The sequence below is a fragment of the Equus caballus genome, chromosome 10 (assembly GCF_041296265.1).
Source record: "Equus caballus isolate H_3958 breed thoroughbred chromosome 10, TB-T2T, whole genome shotgun sequence".
NCBI classification, from domain to species: domain Eukaryota; kingdom Metazoa; phylum Chordata; class Mammalia; order Perissodactyla; family Equidae; genus Equus; species Equus caballus.
The window spans coordinates 64252774-64270178 of NC_091693.1; the positions used below are offsets into that span (position 1 = coordinate 64252774).

General features: G+C 43.9%; 1 protein-coding gene and 1 long non-coding RNA gene across 3 annotated transcripts in view; one reads left to right on the forward strand and one right to left on the reverse strand.

The window, feature by feature from the left end:
* Positions 1-8632, reverse strand: part of RTN4IP1 (reticulon 4 interacting protein 1) — a 150368-nt gene extending 141736 nt beyond the window's left edge. Inside the window, exon 1 of the mRNA XM_023650872.2 lies at positions 8502-8632. The gene's annotated coding sequence lies outside the window, so the exon portion shown is untranslated. The remainder of the gene's footprint in view (positions 1-8501) is intronic.
* Positions 8633-8677: 45 nt separating this feature from the next.
* Positions 8678-16749, forward strand: LOC111775329 (uncharacterized). 2 transcript variants are annotated; one of them, XR_011422125.1, is made up of 5 exons: positions 8705-8828; positions 8908-9038; positions 11300-13911; positions 14024-14162; positions 14870-16749. It is a non-coding gene; the product is annotated as an uncharacterized lncRNA (long non-coding RNA). The 2 variants fall into 2 exon arrangements; XR_011422126.1 differs by lacking the exons at positions 14024-14162; positions 14870-16749 and having other exon boundaries at positions 8678-8791; positions 11300-11399.
* The last annotated feature ends 656 nt before the right edge of the window (positions 16750-17405 follow it).

The following is a 17405-nucleotide window of genomic DNA, read 5'->3' on the forward strand; positions in this document are numbered from 1 at the left end:
GAGTTTTTCTGGGTATTGACATGATGTTCTTGAAGCCTGAAAAAATTATTCTAGAACAAGTCTATTTGTCAAAGATTACCCTAGAAAACCCGTGGGTAGAAAAAAGTCTGCCATGTAACACAATTTAACATTTAAACAAGTTCTTTTTATCAGCAGTTGTTTGAAAATTCAAAATATCCAATTGAAACATAAAGTAAACCTATTGATAATTAAATTAATTGTCCAGTATTTATTTACAGATTTTGTTGGTAAAACACAGCCCCTCTGAGCCACAATTTCTTCACCCATCAAATGGGGATAATATATCTGCTCTACTGACACTGGAGAATTACTGTGAGAGTGAAAGCAATCTGACAGATGTCAAACAATTTTAAATTGTCCATTATCATTCTTTGTTAAGAAAGAGGCAACTAATTCCTTCCAAATATATCAGGTCTGTTTCTTTCTTTCTGTCTTTACCAACACTAAGGTTGCCAGTCCAGCACTGAATAGGTGCTTTAGCTTTCTGTCCTGCAAAATGAAATTTTAAAAACTAGCTGCAAAATATCTTTCTTTATTATTACAAACTTACTGGCAAAAAACTTTTATAAATATAACATCCTGGTGGGTAGACAAAGCCGCATCCTCAATAAAGGGAAGACAGAAATAGCTGAGTAAATTACATCTGTGCAGCCTATTTCATAGATTTTTGGCTTTAAATTTTTTAAACAAAATTTTAGATCTAATCTATCATCTTCCTGTGATATGAAAGAGGATTTTCTTTCTTACCCTCCTCAACTTCATAGACAAATACATACAAACACATACTTTTTTCTCTCAAGTATAGCATAATTTTTGGTTAGATCAAAGTTTAGTGTTTACGTTATTACAACTTTGCTGCCATGGATGCTGTGATGAGCCATCCCTTCAGGATGGAGAGATTTATCGTCCATCCTCTGGAAGTGCTGCTGGCAGGAGCCCCTCCACTGTCAGCGGCTCTGCTATTACTCCAGCTTCTGAGAGTTGCCTCACCCATGGTCAAGACCCCTCCCCAGAGCAGCCATCATTCAATGACTGTTCAACATGGAGGTGAAAGACCTTCACTGCAACTTGGGACAAGTCTCAAGGGCCAGCTTTAGAGCTCCCTACGGGGTCAGCGAAGGCCTTTGTCACAGCCAAATTCTCCCTCTGCCCAATCCTGCTTCTCTGATTTCTTCTCTCTCACGGTATTGTTCCCAAGAGTACTCCCTAATAAACCTCCTACCTACCAATCTCTGTCTCTGAGTCTTAGGAACCCAACCTGTGACAGGTGATAACAGAAATGGTCTGAGAAAGCAGATGCTAAAATGGGATTTTCGAGCTGGATCACCTGCCATGGTGGGGACAAAGAGAACCCCTCTGCTGATGGAACAGGGAGCACAGACAGCAGAAGGTAACAGTGCAATACTTAAATTTTCACTGGTGGTAGCAAATGCGCTGGCTGGTGCATTGCATCAGGTATGGGAGCAATTTGGGGAAAATAGTAACTAAAAGGACAGTAAAGGTGGCTACTGCTAAGCCCAACTGATGCATTGGGAAAAGACTAAAGAGTAATTAATCAACTTTAAAAAGTGTGAAAGTGTGAAAGCCAGAAGGCCTCCTTGTTAGCATATAGAGAATCTCTTTTTTCATGCAGCAGAGGTGCAGAGAAGGCAGAGGACCAGGCTTGGGACTTAATAACAAGGGTAGCTCCAAAAAAGCTAACCTCTCAAACGAGGCAAGGTCGCTATGCCGAGGTCAGGGCCCTGGTTGCATAAGAAGAGCCTGACAATAGATGGGGACATCTGGATTCAGGCACCTGCAGAACTGGTCCATCCCTCCCTGTTGTAGGCTAGTACTCCCATCTTCTTGAAGACAATGCAGAGGCCACCCCGCTATGAAACAGCATGTGCCACCTCCGATCTGCCTCAACAGCCTATCCTGGCCACTAGGCCAATCACTAGGTTTAAGTTAGAACATAACTCAGCTGACGTGGCAAGGGGGCATGCACCCAAGGAGCTGCAGGACCTAGCCTGCAGATACTGGCAGGAGCTGGGGGAGAATCCATGGGACAGGATTCAGAGGGTGTTGGCTCAAGGCAGACAAAATATTATTTTGGATAGGAAAGTGTTACTGGGGAGCACTGTCCTGGAATACAAGATTCAATAGTCTGGCAAGAACCCCAAGAGATGGTGCAAGCATGCTGTTAGGATGGTCCCAAGAAGCAAGGAAAAAGAATGATCCACATTAAGTGAGGTTGAAACACCAGAATTGCGCTGGCAGATGGCCGAAGAGGGAGTAAAAGGCTCAGAGAGGTGGGCATGCTAGAGTGGGTATAGGCTACATGACTGTGCTCCATTGGAGAGTCCAGAGCATACACGATCCACCAAAGCAATAAGGAACGTGCTGGTGACGAGCGTACCAATAGCTCTAAGAATTCAGGGGTAGCTCTCCTCTGGAAGCCAGGGATGAAGCTCTGTTTTTGCAGAACTGAGCTCCCTGATAGCAATGAGAATGATAGGACGCTCCCTCATTGGGGCCAGGTGGTAGTGCTTAACCATCAGAAGCCAGGTGGATGCAATTATCGTTAATGAATGGTAGGGTTGGAGTGGCAGCCAAGTGGCCTTACCTACAAAGAGTTATGGAGATTGTTCATGAGTGTAATATTCCTTTTTTTTTTTTTTTAGGGAGATTAGCCCTGAGCTAACATCCACCACCAACCCTCCTCTTTTTGCTGAGGAAGACTGGTCCTGAGCTAACATCCATGCCCATCTTCCTCTACTTTATATGTCGCACGCCTGCCACAGCATGGCTTGCCAAGCAGTACCATGTCCACACCCGGGATCTGAACCTGCAAACCCTGGGCCGCCGAAGCAGAACGTGCGCACTTAACCACTGTGCCAGCAGGCCGGCCCCAACTGTAATATTCCTTGCGGAAAACACATGAGTAGCCCAAAAGGGTACTACTCAAACTGTACAAATCAAAGAAATCCAGGATGGAGGCTGAAGACACTCATCCCGATGAAGTCAGGATGCCTTGCCCAGTTTCCAGAATCAAGCCAGTCTGGAGACCCAGAACCATCAAATGAAAGAGAGGCTAGGTGCCCAGGAAAGCACAAGAAGGATTTGCAGTAACCATGTGTGTGTTTTCTTGCACCTCCTCTCCTCCTGTCAAGTGATTCTGAAATCTAATTTCTTTCACTTCTGAAAAACAGAACAAGGAACAAACGATCTCGAGAGAGACAGAGGCAAAGCAGAGATAGGGCCAAGGACCCCTGGAATGGCATTCATACTCACAACATTCCTTCTAGGAACCCCTGAATAACCCCCTCACCTCTTTACAACTCCTTCCCATTTCAACAATCCCAGGAACTGGCAGAAAGCGTGGGTGAGGGGGAGAGAGGATGTTGTTTTTCAACCAACACCAAGTAGTTAACAAGCTTCTCTGGGGAAGGCAAGACTTTCCCTCTACCCTGTTACAGTCTCCGGCTGGGCCTGATTAAATGGAAAAACTCAGTTTTTTCCTTCCTATGAAGGGAAAAATCCAGTTCTTCCCTACTATAAGTTTCTTCCCTGTGTGTCTCCTTTACCTTCACAGAGAACACTTCTGCTCACCAAACGTGTGGAGGTTTGTCATCACAACAATGAGCAAGTTTCTGCGACACCAGCTGGGCGTCCCACAATTTGATTCAATTCTGACTCAAGCCAGAGATAGCGTCAGATTCACAGTGTAAAGTCTCAGTCCCCACAAGACTGCCCCCTGCACACACACACACACACACACCCCTCAGATGCCAGTCACAAGCCCAGATTGTCACCTGTGCTTCTGACCAACCGGCTATAGATTGGAAGTTCCAACAACTCAGTCCTTGGGTTTGATTAATTTGCTAGAGCGGCTCACAGAACTCAGGGAAACAGCTCACTTACATTTCCAGTTCATTATACAAGGCTATGATAAAGGATACAGATGAACATCCAGAGGGGAGAGATGCGTAGGGCAAGGTATATGGGAAGGGACGTGGACCTTCCGTGCCCTCTCCAGGCACGTGACTCTCCCAGCACCTCCATGTGTTCACCAACCTGGAAGCTCTCCAAACCCTATACTTTTGGGATTTTACGGAGGCTTTGTCACATAGGCATGATTGAACATCAACTGCATTTTCAGCCCCATCTCCCTTCTCAAGAGAATGGGAGGTGGGGCTGAAAATTCCAAGCTTCTAATCATGACTTGGTCCTTCTGGTAACCAGCTCTCATTGAGGAGTCCAGAGTCACCTCATTAAAACAAGACACTCCTTTTACCCAGGAAGTTACAAGGGTTTCAGGAGCCCTGTGTCAGGAACTGAGGTCAAAGACCAACGTTAGAACAAGAGATGCTTCTAGTGTTCTTATCACTTAGGCAATTACAAGGGGTTTACGTGCTCTGTGCCAGGAACCAGAGACCAATATATATTTTCCATTATCTCACTGCCTGAGAATTAAGTTGATATAAGACAGATTAACAGGAGAAAAACATACAAATTTTATTTGATATTTTTACATGCATATGGGAGCCCTCACAGGAAAATGAAGACCCTAAAAGCGGTCAGGCTTAAATGCCTAACTTATATACTAGGTTGAACAAAAGTTGTAATTGTGGAAAAATAACCATAATGATAGGGAGACTAAAGAAGATAAGGGTTATTTTCACAAGATCTGTTTGTACAGATTTCTCTCAGCCTCTGTTCTCCATCTCTGGTGATAAGAATGTTTCTTTCCTCCTGGTTTAGGGAGGGCATCTTTCACATGGGAGCTTGGTCTTCTCCTTTTAGGAAAAAAACGAGAGGTCAGAGCAACCTTCTTGCATCTGTTGTTTTTCAAGTGCCTTTAACTCAAAATTATCCTTATGCCAAAGTGGAATATGTGAGGGTGGCATATTCTTCTACTCTTTACTTCCACAAGCAAACAAGGTGTTATGGGCAGTTACGTCCCCCTCAAAATTCATGTGTTGAAGTCCTAACCCCAAGCCCCTCAGAATGTGACTGTATTTGGAGATGGGGCCTTTAAAGAGGTTATTAAGGTCAAATGAGGTCATACGGATGGGCCCCAATAGAATATAACTGGTGTCCTCATAAAACAAGAATAGATACCAGGGGTGCATGCACAGAGAGACAACACACGAGGACACAGCAAGGAGGCAGCCATGTGCGAGGAGAGAGGCCTCAGAAGGACCCAACCCTGCCAGTGCCTTGATCTCAGACTTCCAGCCTCCAGAACAATGAGAAAATGCGTTTCTGTTCTTTAAGCCACTCAGTCGGTGCTATTTTGTCATGGCAGCCTGAGGATTAATATGCAAGGCAAAAGAATAGCTCATAAAACATTTCCCTAAAGAACTGTCTAGACTTTCCCCTTGATAAATCCCCCCCAAGTCTGCAATCTTAAAAGCACAAAGCACAAGAAGATACATCTAAAGAAGTTCAGTAACTACTGAACGGTTAAACTCAGAGCCTACTTAGAATCAATGCTGTCTTCCAAAAGGTTATGCGTTAAAGGTTCTGTCCAAGATGTGCGTGCTCTCCCTCCCGCCTCTCCGATGACACTCTCCTGAGCCACTTCACAGCTCGCTAATTGGTTTTCTATTTTCCAAGTGCCAGTTTTCTGAGGAGAGCTGTTTACAGCCTCACCTCTGTTGGCAGAGGAGGGGCGGGAAGGAGGATGACTGTTGACGGAGCTGTTTCTAAGAAACTCATTTCTTGATTTTCCTCCATACGGTCTATGACGGGACTAGAGTCCTAAGGGACAAACTTAGCAAACAAAACATAAAACCCCAAGCAGGAATGTGATCCCTTAGCTCTTCATGCATCATTCAACCACTAATGGCTGAGCTCCCACTCTGCGCAGGTTCTGTGCCAGGCAGTAAGGATTTCGCTAAGAATGAGTTAATTCTAGTTAAGTGTGATATCCTAATTAATGAACCCCAAGACCAATGCTGCTTTAAAATGAAGTTGTGTACATTTTTTTAAAAAAAAATCCCACATTCTGAAGACACCATAGAGAAGATTTGGAGATCAGAATGAAGAAAGGGGGTGAGGGGTCTAATCTCTAGAGAGCTAAGTAGTAGGAGAGGAGTGAGGGGGCAGAGCTGATGGGGAGAGGGGGGTTAAGGGAGAGGCTGCCTTGGTGAATGGAAGACGCCTTGACCATCTCTCAGCTGTAAACTCAGGGCACACACCTGATCAGCACGAATGCTGGCACCTTCTCTGTGGTTTGAGGGGCTCCGCCAACCTTCTAAGGCAGAGAGGTAACTTTAGAAGGAACGCCTGAGGTCTCTGTTTCTGGGACAGGAGAGAGAAACACTGGTGCATGCGATGCAAGCCCCAGTGAGGCAACCACGGTGAGCGCCCTTGCACCCGCCTTGTACCAAGAGCAGACGCTCCCTCTATCAAACCCACCCCGAACCATGGCGGCAGAAAGCAGCTCCCCAAACAGACTCAGCATCAACCCAACCAAAAGCTGATTCTTTAGGAAAATTTCCAGATCTACTCACATGGAAAATAATCAGCCCACAGAAAATTAGTGGTTTTACTGCTTCAGGAAACCCAGAAATAGAGGGAAAAATTGAGAGGGAAAAATGCTGACAGTGAGTGATGAAGAGTGACCCTGGGAGGGAACTTCTTACCAGGGGCCCGACCCAGAGCCTTCCCCACTGTTGGGCTCTGCCGGCGTGTCTGCCAGTTTAACAGCTTGACACATGTTCAGTGGATTTCATGGCTTCCAGGAACAAGGACACTTGGGGGGTGGGGGGTTCTCTTACTTCCTAGTTTGGACCTTTGGCTCAGTATAGGGGATACAACTGAACTATTTTAGATCCAAATAAACCCTCAGATTCTATTCCTGTCTTTCAAAACAATAGCCAGCCAGTCTCCTTCGTAATTCTCAAATGCTCATCATGGCCTATCCTGGGGTTTGGGTTTTTTGCATTTACTGTTCCCTGCGCCTAAGCTTCTGTGTTAACCTCTTGTCACAGTCTCTTTCCTCTGTGGCTCCAGTGAACCACGCCTCCTGATGTTCATGGGCTTGTGCAGTCCCCTCCCCTTGAAGCTGGGCTGGCCCTGTGACTGCTTTGATGGATCAAATGTGGTGGAAATGACGTTCTGGGACTTCCGAGCTCAGGCACTCAGAAGGTCTGGAAGCTTCTGCTTTTGCATTATGGGGAAGTCGACCACATTGTAAGAAGTCTGACCACTTTGAGACCATCATGGTGATAGGAAGCCCAGGCCAGCCGCATGGAGAGGCCACATGGAAAGAGGATGTCTGGCTAGCCCCACTTGATGTGCCAGGCATATAAGTAAGGAGGCCATCTTGGATGGTTCAGCCAGTAGATGCCATGTGGAACAGAGATGGGCCATTTCAGACAAGGCCTGCCCAAATTGCAGAATTGTGAGTAAATAAATAATCGTTGTTTTAAACCACTAAGTTTTGGGATAGTTTGTCACATAGTCATTGAAAACCAAAACATCTCTCTTCACCAAGTCATTTCAATCGCTTCCTTCAAGACCTAGGCCAAGTCATCTTCTCTGGAAACTTACCTGACAAACTCAATGCAGTGTTTACTTCATCTTATTTTAGAACTTGATACAGTGTTTGGATTATACGTCCTATGCCTGCTTTTGGTCGTTTTCATAAATTAACCTCGCCATAAATTTAATAAGGATAATGGCTAATGTTGAGCATGATGGACCAGGCACTATGATTGGGAATAGTATTACCCTCATTTTAGAGATGAGGAAACTGAGACACAAGGAGGTTAAGTAACTCACCCCAACGTGGTTCTGTAAAAGTACATTTCCAAATTTGCTTGTCATTCTATAGCTTTGGTGACATGCCACTCTGAGCCTAAAAAGGAAGCTGATGTGGAGAGAATAGGATTGCATCCACAGTCCAGACAAGAAGAAGAAGGAAGAAGGAAAGAGATTAAGAGACGCATGTACATGGGTATTGGACCAATAAGGTCATCTAGACTTGGGAGTATTGACTGGGCCAGTTTTGTGGTGTGTGTGTTTATAGTTTATATAAGAGAAAAATAAGCATGAAGCCATCAAAAAACAGAAAAGGCACCACTTTGATTTTGAAGGTCTCCCAAACCCAGTTGCATGAGGAATGGCACTACGTTGATGGGGATGCATGTGAGATGGCCTGCTGATTTTTTCTTTTTGTGACAAGGTCTCTCTTATCTGAACTAACTTGGATGGGTTTCTGTCCCCTGTACTAAAAAGATCTCTGGCTAAGACTCCCTCCAAAAAAACCCACATCTAGATGACCAAAGGACATGGCCATAAAATAAGACATTTGAAAATATATTTACTGGCTATGTAATTTTCTACTCAGTGGAACATAGGTTTCCTGACAAATTTTATATTAGGAAAGAAATGAAAGACCATGCCAGGAAACATGAAGTTCTCAGGAAGTAATTTGGTTATAAACATATTTCCTTAATAAAAGACAATTTGATTCTAACTCTCATTACCTTTTGACAAGAACAGTAAGACACTGGTTGTTTAGTCAAGGATTCGTGAAGCTTTCTCAAATGTTCACAGCACAGTAGGGTACACAGCAGATGCCAGCATCCATCTTCATTTACTGATGAGACTGAACTCTAAGGGGTCAGAGAATGTCTGAGATCACAAAGGCAGTAAGCACGCAGCTGGCCAGGTCATTGGGTTCCTGGCCAGTGCTCTTTCTACCATCATGCATTATTGCATGCTGCCCTTTCACTCACGTGGGCACCAGGAGACCTTTTTCTGACCATACAGATCTGTGAGTTCCATCAGAGCCTCCCCAAAGCTAAGTGTTTGTAGGTGTCATTATTATATCACGGTCAGTTAGGGAGCTCTTCAAAATATGATGCTTACCATAAAGTCATTTACTTGCAGATGTCTCCTTCTATGACCAAAAGTTTCAGTGCTCTGAGGAGCATTCTAGCTTTGAAATACTTTATTGAACCAGCTTCTATCAACATTATGAAGATCACCCAAAGTTCCATTCTTGCAACAAAGGTGACCAGGTAATCAAACTTTCTGGCACTCCCAGCAGTGGCATTGCATTCAAATGGGACAACAGAGTAATCTTTATTCACCTGTGAATATTCTGGAACATTATTTTGTAAGCTCACACCTGCCTTCTGCTCATAAAGTGGAAGGTCAGTGTGCCTTTTATGCTGCCATCGCCCCTCCCAAAACCAAGAGACTAATTCCATTTCTGTACCCTTTCAAAATGATTTCAACTTTAAATTGCCATTGGAGAAGTTATACGCTGGGTTACGCTCCAACAGAAAGCTAAACATGAGAAAATTTTCAACAGGATTTCATAGACAGGAATAAGCCATAACGGCAGCGCAAGTGGTGTATGGGTCTTGCACAGGTAACATGGGAAGGTCATGTGCCATTTCACAGGGGCTTTCAACTCTGCTGTTCGGGTCAGGCACACCATCCTTCAACCTTGCTTTCACTAGCCCTAGGATTGGCCCTCACACAACTGCCTGCCGATATGCACCCTAGAGATTCTGTTGCTGCCTGCTCTTCTCTCTGCTAGAGAAGAGCAAGGAGTGACTCTGGAGTACATAGGTTTGCGTCTCACAGAGACAGAGCAGTCCGTTCTCCATTGAACTGCTTCTCTTGAGATGACTAAGAAAGGTGGTCGCACCCCGACAATCAGTGACACCACATGATGCCAGCTCATTTCTCAGCCTATTTCTCTGCTTATCTTATTATGTTTTGATCACAAATTGAAGGTAGGATATTGTCAAGACATAAGGATATACTTTCCTCTTTGGAGCTATTGTCAACAATGGTCTAGAAAGCCTTTGGATCTGATTTGTGGAAATCTGGGAGAATCATGCAAAATTTAGTATATTTGTTTGAATCAAAACAAGCCTTCCTGGAAGGTTTCGCCTTGATTTATATTTACTTTTAAGTGGATTTAAGGGATTATCAATCAAGATACTCCTCTTAGATTCAGCATATCTGTGCTTTAATCTCAGGACCAAGGTTAACATCAAAATTTTCCCTTGCCGCCAAACTAAATCCTTCCAAGTGAGTCGTGCTTTCATTGGTCTAACTCTCCCCATGGTCTAACTTTCATTGGGCTCCCACCAATTCACCTCAACATTGAAAGCCTGAACAGTTGTGGATAAATACCAGGATTCTGTTTCCAGTATTAACTACCAGGCTAAAATCTGCATTTCCTAATTCTGCCCCAACTCTGCCAATGAGGTTTGACCCTTAGGGAATTGAGACTTTTCTTTTTTTCTCTTGAGACTTCATTTACAGCTCTTTTTTCAGCCATAAAGAAAAGTATAACCCTAGTCCTAAGATATTAAAGAGTCTGTGCTAGGTCAGTGTTTTTTAAACTTTGGCATGATTGGCATTTTGGACCAGATAATTCTTTGTCGTGGGGCTGTCCTGTGCAACGTAGGATCTTAAGCAGCATCTCTGGCCTCTACCCACTAGATGCCAATAGCACTCCCACACACACAGCAGAATGACAACCAAAAATGTCTCCAAACATTGAAAAGGTCCCTTGAAGGGCAAATTGCTCCCGGTTGAAATCTGCGGTGCTTGGTACATGGAGCAAAAGAACCACAGGCACTTCTCTTGCATGGCTTTCACGCAACTCTGCCAAAGACCGAATCCTGGTTGACTTGCAGTAACTCTATTCACGTAAAGTGTCATAAAATTCATTGAGCCTTCACCATGTGACAGATTTCTTAGTAAGTGCTCTCCACACAGGACTTCATTAAATCCTGACAATAACCCTAGATGGTAAGCACGGTCATGAATAATCCCCATTTAAAAAGGAGGAAACTGAGACTTGGCAAGGTGACAAGACTTGCCCAAGGTCACACAGTGCGTCAGTGGCAGATCTCCCCCTTGACCACCATGCTCTACTGTCTTGTTTCTGTAGACAGTAAAATTGAAAAGTTAGGATTCATAACATTGGGCAAAACCAAAACAGACTGTGAGTATGCTGGTTTCTGAAAACTCTTCAAGTCTGTATGAGTCTGTCTCCTTTCATTTTTTGTGTTTTTATACACACCAGGGGAGCAATAATCATTTGAACAGTTAAATTGATTTAGCATGGTAAAATGCACTTTTTTCACTCTTGAAATTACAGCGAATCATTTGCCCTTCTGACTGGACTACCGCCTCTCCCCAGCACCCCCCCCCCACCACCTCACTTCTCTCCAGAGGCTCCTCAGGGCCCATTACCTGCACTTCCATTTTTCTTTTAATTTTCCAAACAACGAGATTGTGTTTTATATTTCAGATATTACTCCAAGGGACAATAATGGAGAACTCCACGGCCAAAATGCTTAGAAGGAAATCAAGCGAATCCAGAAGAGAATAAAGAGAGTGTAAAAGGAAAACTGAGAATACAAAGATTTTCCAGACCCTTCTAAAAACCTTGAAAAACCACAGTGCTTTGCAAAATATCACATTCAATTGTCAGTTAAAAAAAATTCTGTTAGAAGTGCCCTCAGTGCACCAAAGGGTGGGGAGGAGCCGCTGACTGGCCTCCAGAGCTGCACCCAGGGGTGGGGATTAGGGCCAGGGCCTTGAGGCACAGTCCTTTCTGATATGGTGGAAAGGTGTTAAGAGAATTTTTTTTTTTTGTCTCCCCAAAGCCCCAGTACGTAGTCGTATATTCTAGTTGTAAGTGCTTCTAGTTCTTCTGTGTGAGCCACCAACACATCGTGGCTCCTGATGGATGAGTGGAGTAGTTCCACGACCAGGAACTGAACCTGGGCTGCCGAACTTTGATCACTAGGCCATCAGGGCTGGCTCAAGAGAATCTTTTTTATCATTAACCTTTCTCACCTTTCTTGAGGCACCAGGAGACCATCTGGGGTGCTGAGTTAGGTTTGGTTAGTTGGGTCAGCTTTCCCTCAGAGGCCGAGCCTCTGCTCAGTGTCAAGGAATGACATGAAGATGCTAATTGAGAAGCAAAGGGAAGAAAGAGCCCCCATTAGGCAAGGCTACGTACCCTGGGATCCCCGAGGAGCCTCCCAACATGGAGCAGACTGAATCCACATCGTGCCTGTTATCTGGGTGCTCACCTGTGATCTCAATTAGAACAAAATCGAGAATAGCTGTGAACTGTTTACAGCATAACATGAGAATATGGCATCACATTTAAAATTTGAAAACACCATTTTAGTAGGTTTTAACTATAGTTCTCTCTGTTCTTTTCCAAAAGCACGGGTCTTGTCAAGATCTTGTATTGCATGAAGAAGGTGTTAGGTACTACCTTTAGATAGAATTTAGTATTTTTCAAATTGCAAATTGCAACCCTTTAGAGATGGATAAAATCAACTTGGTAAGTTGCCGACAGCATTTAAAAAGAAGAACTCGACTCCAACGGCAGGTCTGGTTTCAAGCTTTGCAGCGGGAGAGTATATCCCGCAAAAGCCTACCCTGAGTTCTCCTGTCTGGACGGAAGCATCCTCTCCAGGTCACTGTTTGTCACAGTCAGGTTTAGAGGCTTAAGGAAGTTTAATATCCATTTCAAGAATCACTAATAGCGTGGTGACCACATTTCCCTACTGATCTAACAGAATCTACTTATAAACGGTCACACTTAGCCCATAGCCTTTCTCCCCAACATAGGTGCAGAGGGATAAATGGGCTTGGCTTTTGAAAAAAGGCTTCTACAGTCCAATATTTGAGAAACACTCTGTACTGTAGGCCTCTCGTGGATTCCCAGTGCACATGAGCCTATCAAAGAATACAGGAAAGAGACCAGTTTAACCCTGTGTAACCTGATACGTCCCACACATATTTGACCATGGAGCCCTTATTAAACCACCCCTCTTAACGGTTCTGTTACCGTAGACCAAGCCGTCAGCCACTTGCCAGCTACTCTCTTTGGCTCCACTCAGCTTCCTGCATCTTAGCATTGCGATTGCCGGCCAAACACGCAGGCTTCCCTCTGCATCCACAGTGGGTCCTCAGTCTTTTCTTGATGGAGATAGGAAGTAAGGTGTGCCAAATTGCCTGCTCCACAACCTGAGGACTTGTACCTTTGGGGACCCAATCATCACTATCCCACTTTGGCTTTTATTTAGAGAAGGATTTTCCACTCTATGTTGATTCTACAATTACTGTTCGTGGAGTTGAACTGAATCTAGTTGTTGGTCAGTTGATCACTGTGGGTGAAGTCTGTTTATTGGCTTTACAATTATTTCTATTCTTTCTCCTCTTTCCTCGCTTGGGTGCTGTGCTGCGAAGCGTGACTCGAGCACCTGCCTGTGTGCCCTGTGAACTCAACGGTTCAGGCACTTTCTTTTTTTTTCTTGTTCAAATATGAGACAAGCCACGCTGGCCAGGGCACGTGGATTCTCCCTGGAGTTCGTTAACGAACTGAATTTATATATTATTGCAAAATAGTCAACACTGCAGCCTGTCCGGTGAAACGGGTACCGAGAGAGCAAATGTTTAATGTTTTCCACGTGGCATGGACTCTATCAGACAACGTTTCCAATCAAACTGAGTCTGTTTACACAGTTAAATCACGAGTCTACATTCTTCCTTTTGCCTCAGGAGTCTGGTTGCTAGCTCACGGCTGGCTTCTCCTTGACCCTGTGCCTTCTGTGCCACAATGCTGCTGTGCCAGCTGCTGCTTCTGGGAGAAAACCTAGTTCCTAGTTCTCTCCAGTGTGAGCTGGTTTGGCTATTTGAAAGCTACTCTTTTCAACTAACCCTTCTTTGTCAGTTCAGAAACCAGTCCTGCTTTCCAGCAGCTGGGCTGGGCAGGGTTTTTCCAGGCTTGCTGACTGCAGCAGCTGTTTCCTGCCCCCAGTAAGAGCCCGGGGGACACACTCACCCACTCAGAGCCACCCTTGGCGGGAGACTTGGGGGACAACTCCCCGCAGGGCCGAGGTGAGTGGTGCCACTGCCCAGGCTTCTACTCAGCCCAGCCTGCTCCCGCTCCCTAACCTCCAGTTTCCATCCTCTCTTTGTTTGAATTTCTACTTATTTTCCTCCCTCACAGTTGAACAGCTCCAATGAAATAATGCCAGATGTGAATGCTTTTTAATCGATGGGCTCTGATCATCACGATACCAAAATTCTGCACATCTTTTGCAAAGCAAGGCTTGGCTCTCTGAAGCTTTCATTTCTTCATTTTCCCAGTAAGTCTGGGCTATTAACTATGTACCAGATAGTTCTAGGTTCCAGGAAAACAACAGTGACACCTCCCTGCCCTTGTGCTTACGTGCTAATGAGGGAAGCAGATAATAAACCAAACAAGCAAAATATACAGAACCTTAGTGATAAGGGCTCAAGAGAGAAAATAAAGCCATGAAGGTGGGAATGGAAGCTTTGGGGCAGGGGTGGGGGTTGAGATTCTAGGCAGGGTGGCCAGGACAGGCCTCCCTGACAAGATGGTATTTGTGCAAAAACCTGAAAGGAGAGTAGGAGAGAGCTGTGTGGGGAAAGCATGTTCCAGGCTAAGGGACCAGCCAGTACCAAGGCCCTGGGGTGGGATGTACCTAGCAAGGTCAGCGTGAGAGAGTCACAGGGCTGACATCAAGATTAAATGTCTGTGGCATGCCTAGCATACAGATAGCACGTAACAAATGTAGCTATAATTATGATAGTCACTCGTCAGACGTTTGACGTTTGATTGATGTAACCAGGTGCATAGCTATCTGGCCAAGAAGGCCCAAGTCCATTTCTTGTCCTCAAGAGGAGTATTTTATTACAGCCCTGCAGACCTCTGAGAGTGACCCCAGCATGCATCCCATTGGCACCCCCGGCTTTTCTCCTTCGTAGAGTCATCTGGCCATTGCCCCAGCAAAAGGGATCTTGCTGAGCAGATTTCCTTTGCCTACTACAGGGCAGTGGTTCTTCATTTGTGGTCCCCGGAGCAGCGGCAGCAGCACCTGGGAACTTGTTAGAAATGCCAAATCTCAAGCTGCGCCCAGCTCTACTGAATCAGAATCTTTGGGATGGAACTCAGCGATGGGGTTTAACAAACCCTCTACGTGATTCTGGTGTAGCTGAAGGTTCAGGAGCACCGCCTAGAGTTTCTGTTCAAAACATCTCCCAGGGCTGGGCGAGGCTTCTCTAGGTCACCTCGGTCACTTCCTTTGCTCTGCACAGAACCACCTTGTCAGAAAGACGGTTTGTTATTGTTGTTGTTATGTAAGTTTCCTGAGATGCCCTGTGGCTCCCTAGGGCTTGGTACTCCCCAGATCTCTAGAGATAGCCCATCTGCCTCCCTAGACTGATGTCACAAATTCTGCATGAAAACGGCTCCAGCTGGGCTCTGAGACCTACCCAGAGGACTTGCCCTGCCCTGAGATGTCCTCCAGCACTTGCAAAAATGACAGTGACCACCTCTGAGAGCTGTTTTAAGGTTTGCTATTATGAAATTCTAAAAAAAACCCAAAACTTCCAAAGTCAGGATAGACCAGCTTCAGATTTGCAGACAAGACACAGCATTTATTTCTCTCTCTGTCCCAGGAAGATGTTATCTTGCTGTTTACCATGAATCAGATAAAGCACGATGCTCCAGGAATCAAGGCCACTTCCAGTAACTTTTCTGGCATCGAATGGCAACGTGACCCAAATTTTCCATAGGAAATGGTGTCGTTGACTTAGAGTAACAACCCTATTGTCCCTCACTGTAATGACAGGAGGGTGGGTGGGCTGGGAGGAGAAGAGGAAGGAAGAGGTCTTTGAAAATCTGGTTTTGTTGCTCCTTGGTTTGAACCCTCTGGTAACTTCTGTTGACCTAAACAGTGGTTCTCGAAGGTAATCAAAACAAAATTAGCTGGGGCTCTTGTTTAAAATGTAGACCCCTGAGACTCCAGAACAAGTACTTCTGATGCAGGTGGTCCTTCACATTTTGGGGATTATAGGAAAGATATAGCTTAAAATTCTTCACAGAAAAAGTTTATGATTCTCCTTTTGCCATTTATGGTAATATTTGTATTTTTTTGTTGTCTGTAATGTGTTTTATAATTTTTATAGACTTTATCATTTTTCTTCTGTTTCTTATTTATTTAAAAATTTTATTAGGAATGTCTGCTAAATTTTATTAAAATATTTTTATTGATATGATTATTTTTAAAAATTCAGTTTGTTGATAGAATAGATTATGCTGATAGATTACCTGATATTGACTCACCCTTGAATTCATAGAATAAATCCTGCATGGTCAAGGATACTGTTCTTTGCATATATCGCTAGATTCTATGTAAAATAAAATCTGTAACATTTAAAACTTTTAAACTTTTTTTAAACTAAGGTAAATAGTTTTAAAGAGTCAAATAGTTCCACAAAACTTACAATACAAAATAGTAGTCCATGCATTTGCCCCTACCTACTTCATAATTCCCACTCTCTAGAAGACAACCACTTACAACTTTTGTATCTGTTTCTTCTGGCATTTGTTTTTCTATTTCTAAATGGCTTGCGTATACACCTATTTCTTGATATTTCAGCTTTTGATATCATGTAGAGTCTTCCAACTATTGAATTATGAGATTTAGCTTCTTTAGCCACACAAACTCTATCCACACACACACACAAACACACCCCCCACACCTGCAGGCACACTCACGCATACAAATACACTCTTCTCCATACTCTCTAATGATATCATAAGTTTGGTTGGTTGATTAATGTTGCGTTTACATTATTATGTCTATGTAAATCTTATTCCCAACTAAGTCAGGAAATGAACTGTGATTAAATTTCCTTCTTGTACAACTTTTGGTTTTCTCTAGAGTTAATGATTTTCTCACTTTCTTAATTTTCCTATATATCAATCACTAATTCACAACCAAACTCTCTGACGTATTAAAATCTCATCTCAATACTTCCAAACATCAGATATTCTATAAAATTCATCTTTTCTGAATAGATACCCGATCTGGAGCCTTCTGTCCTCCTCCCGTCAGGAGTGATAATTCTCTAGGCTTGCTGTACACCTGTCATCCTAAGATCTCCCTTTTTCATCATCTCAGGGATTACCTTCTTCTCCCTCCTGGGGTCTTTATCTTCTTTCTTGGCTAACCCTCACATTTTGATGGGGCAGATCCTGCAATAGCTTTCTGAGAAAGGGTATATGGAAGTTAAGTTTTTTGAGGTCGTGAAGGTTCTGGAAAAAGTTTTTACTGTGCCTTCAGATTTGATAGTCTGTTTAACTGGGTGTAGAATTCTAGACTGGAAATGAATTTTCTGTGAGAATTCAGAAGGCATTGCTCCATTGTTTTCTACAGAAAAATGTTGCCATTCTCATTCCTGATTGTCTGTATGTGGCTTGATCTTTCACTGTTCTGTCCTCAGTGCTATGCAATTTCATAATGATGTGCTTTGTCAGGGATTTTTTTTATCCTTTGTGCTTGGCTCTGGGTAGACTCTCA